Source organism: Vipera berus (assembly GCF_964194415.1).
Source record: "Vipera berus genome assembly, chromosome: 7".
NCBI classification, from domain to species: Eukaryota; Metazoa; Chordata; class Lepidosauria; order Squamata; family Viperidae; genus Vipera; species Vipera berus.
Window position 1 is genome coordinate 47,260,296 of NC_138209.1, and position 7,677 is coordinate 47,267,972.

Sequence of the window (7,677 nt, forward strand, 5' to 3'; positions counted from 1 at the left end):
GGCCAGGGCAAATCTTAGAAGAGGCATTAGGATGGCGAAACAGCAATATAAACACAAGTTGGAGAACCACTTAGCAGACAACAATCCGAGGCAAGTGTGGCAGGGACTGCAGCACTTAACCAACAACAAGGGCAGTACGAGGAGCATGGTTAACACCGATGCCTTGTTGGCTAAGGAGCTGAATATCTTCTTCGCTCGCTACGAGGTAAAAAGACCAGACCCCATAGCCTCTGCTGGCCGGCCTTCTGATTTTCAGCAACTCACCCTATCTGAAGACCAAGTGAGAACTGTATTGAAGGCTGGTAATCCCAGCAAAGCTGCAGGCCCAGATGGGGTGCTGAGGATAGTGGTTAAGAATTGTGCCGACCAATTAGCAGGGGTCCTGACAAGAATTTTTAACATCTCCTTGCAAACGGCATGTGTACCATCATGCTTGAAAGCAGCTACCATTGTCCCAGTCCCCAAGAAAACTGCAGTTGAGTGTCTGAATGACTACAGCCCTGTTGCATTAACATCTGTAGTCATGAAATGCTTTGAAAGACTGGTTCTCCAACATCTCAGGACATGCCTCCCACTGGATTTTGATAAACATCACTTTGCCTACAGGGGGAACAGGTCAACAGACGATGCCATAGCTACTGCTTTACACTCTGTAGCAAGTCATCTTGAGAAACCTGGAAGTTATGTCAGGATGTTTTTTGTTGATTATAGCTCGGCTTTCAACACCATTCTGCCGAGCACTCTCATCGAGAAGCTGACTGACTTGAAATTTTCCCCCTCCATCTGCGATTGGATTCAAGACTTTCTTAGGGACCGGTTACAAGCCGCCCTGAGTCTTCGGAGAAGGGCGGGATATAAATGGGATTAAAATAAATAAAATAAAATAAACAGTAAGGGTCGAGTCTGTTTTGTCCACCCCCATGAAGCTTTGCACTGGCTCACCACAGGGCTGCGTGCTTAGCCCCTACCTGTACTTTTTGTACACATATAACTGTGTATCATCCGACCCATCTACTGCGATAATTAAGTTCACAGATGATACTACCATGGTGGGTCTTATTACAGGTGGGGATGAGACAGCATACAGGGCAGAGGTACAAAAACTATCCATATGGTGTTGTAACAACTTGCACCTGAACATTGGCAAGATGAAAGAGATGGTGCTAGACTTCTGGAGGAAAAAGGAGGAACCTGCCCTACTTTACATGGGGGAGGACTGTGTGGAGAGTTTCCTCCTTTAAATTTCTGGGAGTCTACCTCTGCGAAGATCTTACCTGGAAAGTTAATACAACCCAGGTGGCCAGAAAGGCCCAACAGAGGCTTCACTTTCTCAGGGTCTTGCAGAAGAACAGGCTAGAACAACGGCTTATGACCCTCTTTTACCGGTCTACTATAGAGAGCATCCTCTCATATGGTATTGTGGTTTGGTATGCTGGTCTGACAGCCGCGGATAGGAAGGCATTACAGAGGGTGGTGAGCACAGCACAAGACATTGTGGGCTGTCCCCTGACACCACTGGATGACATTGCCAGGGCTCGTTGCCTTGGAAGAGTGACGAAAATTCTCAGGGATGACTCACACCCTGGACGGTATCTCTTTACTCTCCTACCATCAAGTAGGAGATATAGGAGTATAGCCAGCCGTACCAACAGGCTGAAGAACAGCTTTTATCCATGGGCTGTTAGGCTTTTGAACGGGAAATAATTTTATAAACTTTATGCATAATTGACTTGCGAGGCCGGTGTGTTGTGCAATTAGTTCACATGGTGCAATAAGATGGGAGGGTTTGTGTCACTGTAAGTTGGGGGTGGGGGCACGAAGGGAGGCTCAATCTCAATGTATACATGGTTGTACTTTGACAATAAAAGGTTCACTCATTCATCCCAAATGGCCAGCCACTTCATCTTTCTCAGCACAGGTGAGTGAGACGAAATAATTCAGTTTCTGCAGCCTTAGAGGTGCTTCTCTGTGGCAGGGCAGCATCCAATCACCAAATCTCTCCAAGGGTCAGTGCTCCTTCCTACTGCATCAGCCTCTCCAGTGGGATCTCTCAGGCTTTCGGTCTTGCTTCGGCTGCAGGGGCTGCACTCTCTACCTGGGCTGCATTCCATCTGCCTGCATTCCATCTGCCACCATCACACCGAGGCTAGTGGCCGATTCCCCCTTCTTCTCCATCTCAATGTCTTCACTGAGTCTTTGTCACCCTCCCAAAAGTTTAGGTAGGTGACCAGGGTTCTGGACCCCACATTTTAATTTTTGGGGAGTCTGGGTTTAATGATATGGTTCCAATAGATGAGACCAGTAAAAACAAAACTCCAAGGCAAGAGGTTTCCTTGAAGAACATATTTATTGGCTACAAAGTATCAGCACAATCAAAAGTGAAACTAAGATTGAAGTTCCCTCCCAAAGGTTACAATGTTGCAAAGTTGAGCTTCCCACCCTAGCACTATGTCATAAACCACATTTCACAATAGCCTACTTTGGCAGGCTTTCTAACGGAAGGCTCACCCTGCCAAAACTCAGGCAGCAATGACCTTGGTTCTCATGGGACAATTTATTTTGTCTAACCTTTTTTTTTATTTAAAAAGTTTTACAATACATTTTGACTTTAATCCCCCCCTCCCCCACCCCCACCCAACCCTCCCTATCCCTTCCCCCCATTCCCTCCTCCCCCCTCCCGACTTCCCAGAGCTAAATACAGGGTATAAAATCAAAAAACAAACATAAGCACCCCTATGTTATCAGCAATAAACTATTAATTCTATCTCCCTCTAGCTCATGTAAAATGAATACAAACAATATTAATATTACAAATAAAGTAAAAAAGAAAAAGAGAAAAACAGAAAAAGAGCTTTACTCAGAATAGATTTTCTTAATCCCAGTCCTTATTCATATTAATTTCAAAAAAAAGAAAGAAAAAAGAAAAAAAAGAAACTTTCACCTACTATTTACATTCTCCAACCTTTCTCTAATTTCTAAACAAATTCTCAGTTACGCGCCAAAAGGGCCTATCTATTAACCTTAATAATCTCCAACCAAACTATACCATAATCAAAAATAATTCTTGCATGTATCACACCAAATGTCTCGCAGTTCCAAGTCATCCTTGAGTTCAAATAAAGAGTAAAAAAAAAGGTTTAAGCAGTCTGTAAGACAACTTGTTGTTAATTAGGAGCTTGCATACCCATTCTTAGTTCAACACATACTTTTAGACCATAACCCTAATATACTTTTCTAACAAGCAAATAACATCCATCTTAAATTGTGTTAAATATTAAAAAAAAACTTTCTTTCTCCTCTATGATAAATTTAATCCATTAAGATTCTAATTTAAAAATTTAATCAGCAATCTTAACGCCCCAAAACTTTTGGAGCACGTCTGTCATGACCCCCAAAACTTCTTTGGACCGCGCCCCTCCCACATCTTCACTGTAAATACACTTTGGAGATTCCATAACTATCTGCTGGTCTTGCTCTTGCTCTCGTCTCGCTCTTCTTAGGGCGGCACGCGTCTTCCTCTGGCCTCCTGCAACATCCGATGAAACTGTATCTTGATCCCCTCCAACACCATTGTCCTCTATCTGTCTGTCTGCAACATCTTGAAGCTTTCCCTCGCCGTATCCCTTTACAGCTTCCAAAAATGATAGGGGGGTTGCTTTTAACACATTGCTATAAAAATCACGTGCCTGGGCCACAGTAACCAGACGATGTCTTTTACCTTCATGCGTCACCACCAGTCCAACTGGAATCTCCCATCTAAACTTAATATCACATTTCTTAAGTTCCTGTACTAAAAATGCAAAATCTTTCCTTCTCCTTAAAATCTTCGGAGGAATCTCTTTTAAAACCAAGACTTCTTGCTCAGCCACTACCAGTTTAGTATCATAAGCAGCTTGAATGACTTCATCTCTAATTATTCTCTTTGTAAAATAGACCACCACATCTCTGGGTAACTTCCTTTGTCTTGCAATCCATGAATTTACACGAAAAATTTTGTCCATATTTCCCTCAATTTCAGATGCTGGCTGGCCCAATACCCCTTCCAGAGCCTCAGAAATCAGCTGCTTTAAATCTTCTTTACAGTTCTCCTTTAAACCCCTGATTCTAATAGCATACTGCATCTGATGATACTGAGCAAGGCTCAATTCTCCGTCCATTTTATCCCTTATATTTTCATTTTCTAATACCTTTGCTTCTAATATAGAGTTCTTTTGACTGAGATCCTTCACTTTTACATCCAGCTGTTGCACACATTCAGCTACAGATTCAATCATAGACAACATGTCCACCCTCATTGCTCTAAACTTCTCTTCCATCTTCTTCTCCAATTTCTCCATTTTCTCCTCCATTTTCTCCTCCAACTTTTTCAGCTTTTCATCCATCATGTCAGACATCAATTGTGAATGCTTTCCAAGAGCATCTTATAAATCCTTAAGCGTCAATGCCGGAGGAGGTGCAGGAGGAAGCAAAGCTTGCAATGAGGTCTGTTGCACCAGGGAAGACCCCGCACTCCGAAGAGCTTTAGAAGTTTTAGCCGCCATCTTCCCCCACTTTCACTTATTGCGCACTTTCACTTTAAAGCTATAAAATCCATTGAGCTAGAGAGTAAAGATAAGAGTCCACATCACCTTGACCTCCTGTACCGCTCTGCCTGCATCTTGATAATCAAAAGTATTTCCTTTTGGCAGGGGTGGTTGCTAACGCCTGGCTCTGCTCCATAAATCCCGGAGCAGGGGCGCTGCGCAGCTCGGAGCAACCCAGGCTTGGGGGGGGGCTCAATCCTTCAGCCGCCCAAACTCTCAGCTCAGGCGGCCCCGGAGAGCTCAACCCCTACCTGGGGCCTCACCCCCTCCTCTTCTCCTGAGGAGGGGGCTTCAAATCCATCTAAACAGCTGATCGGCGCTGTTTACGATGGAAAAACACTGTTCTGTACCAGCCTGCTACCGGCCTTGCAGAAAGGCAACCCCTGTACAAACGGCAGAGGCTGGAAAACGTCTGAGGCTGGAAAACGTCTGCCAAGTTTAATTCACAAACAAACAACAGAACATGAAACAAGATATCGGAACTTTGATCCTCAAACGGAGCGGTTGCTTTCAGCAACCAGCCCTTCCCCAAACACTCCCTTTATTAGAGTTCAGGGCGTGGCCTCCCTGTGCCTCCTTCCGAGGAGTCCCACAGCCTTTCTCTGCTTGCTCCTGCTTGACTGCCTCCTGCGTCGGGCGTCCTTGAACAGGGCCAGCTGTGGGTCATCATCATCCGCACTGTCGGGCTCGCGCAGCTGAGAAGAGGGGCCTGGCTGGGGGCTCTGCGAAGCCTCCAAGCCATCATCAGCAAGTTCATCTTCAACACCCTCCTCCTCCCCCTCGTCTGAGTCATCCGAGTCATCCGACCCGGCTGCCGGACCCACAGGCTGACCCTGAATCACAACAAACACAGCTGCGGAGCGGGCAGCCCGAAAACGGCTGTCTTCGGCGTCGCGTCGCCACCGGAAGTCTATTTTGTCTAACCTTAAAAGCACACATTCCCCCTCCCATACTGTAGCAACCGAAAACAAGCAGAAATGGCTTCAACCAAATTCACTGCAGCATTGACAATCAAATTCAAATAAGTTATTTTAGAGAGGTCACTTCAGGCATAGGTTTGGTATGCAGCTGCATTCCATTCCCAGTTGGTTGTGCTTGAAGACTTATATACCACTTCACATGCTTTACAGCCCTCTCTAAGCAGTTTACAGAGTCAGACTATTGCCCCCAACAATCTGGGTCCTCATTTTACCGACCTCAGAAGGATGGAAGGCTGAGTCAACCCTGAGCCAGTGAAAATCAAACTGCTGCCAACCGGCAGTCAGCTGAAGTAGCCTGCAGTATTGCATTCTAATCACTGCACCATCATGAAACATCTACCTCTCTATTATGGTGCATAAATGTTACACAGAAAGTGACGTCTTGTTCTTGGAAGCTAATCACTGTAAAGCTAATCACTAAGTAATCATCTTTTCTAAGCGGAACAATTAAGACTTGATCTCTGTGAGCATGAAATTAATAATTGTGAAGTCTCAAACAGGTTAGAAAGAAATACCAATAATTTCCAGATTCTCCGTAATCACTTGTTATAAAAAGAGCAAGTCAACAGAACACAATTCTAATTATGACCTGTTTTTTGGGTAAGATTTATTTATGATTGCGATTTACCTTAAAGGTTCTGGAATCAAACCCTGAGATATACATATAGATAAAATGGAAATATTTAATTTTCATTTTTTGGCAATGGGTAATATATGTTATAAGAAGAAAAGTGCAATGAATTATTGCTTGCAATACAACTATTGCTGTATTAAACTGTATTTGTATTAAAGTTATACTCTCCCCTTACTCATTCAACTACATGCTGAATATATACTGAGGAAGCCTGGATTGGAAGAATATGCACATGGTTTTAAAAGGAGGAAGAAACATCAATAACCTGTACTATGCTAATGACACTACCCTGGTAGCTAAAAATCAGAGTGATCCAGAAGCTCTATTAATGAAAGTCAAGGGACACATTGACTGCCTGTGGTATAAAAGGAAGGGAAGGAAAATGTAGTCAGACGTACAAGTTTCTGTTACTATGGTATAATTCAATAAAGTATATAGTGTTCTTATGGAGTCTGTTTCCTCATCTGGGCAACCTCAAAGGGCTGATAATATTGAACTGCTGGACAGCTTCTGCTTTTTATAATCCACTGTCTACAGTAAAAGAACCAGCAATCAGGAAATAAGCTGCAAATTAATAGTAGTGTAGCAATGGACACTTCGTTAAAAGATATTCAAATGCTGTGTCTTGTCTATATTTTTAAAGATCAGAATCACACAGGAAATTGTGTTTTTTTTCCCTGTGGCACATTATAGAAGTTGGACTTTGAAGAAGCAAGATACAAAGAATATTGAGGCTTTTGAACTTTGGAGTTGGAGAAAACTCCTGAGGATATCACGAATAGCCAAGAAAAGCAACAGAATAGATCACAGAACAAATCAATCCAGAATTTTCACTTGACGTGCAAATGTTTATAATATTTTTCACACAGTACACAAAGACCTCTTTAAAAATCTATAATGCTAGGAAAAGTAGAAGAAAGATCACCAGCAGCAAGGCAAATAGACTTGTTTACACGGCTGTTGGAAGAGTTGAAGTTCCAGGTTGGGAGAAGGCCTACCTGTGTGATTGCTAAGAGGTGAGACTGATTTAATGGCACATTATAACTAAATAGTTATTAAAAATTATATCATTATTCTCTTCAAATAAAGCAACATTCTGTGCAAATGTCTGGCCCTCAAACTTTTTACACTTATAGAAATCACCAGTGCACAGATATGAAGTATTTCTTTTCCTCTCAAGTACCTTTTATTTCTAGAACAAAGAATAAATCAAACAATGAAAGAGCTTTTTTTAAAAAAAGGAAAGAAAAGGGCAAAGAAATTATCTGAGATTTATGTTGCCTTCACCTATACTTCAAAACACAGCCTTAGTATAAAGGTGGCTTTAAAGAGGCATGTTTTAGTAACATTGTCATAGTCCCAGTTAGAGATTAACATCCTCCTTTCCTCACTCTGTAAAGGTTATGGCAGGGGTTCTTAAACATTGTGATGCTGTGACCCCTTAAAATGATAAACGGATTTGTGTGATTCTTTTTATATA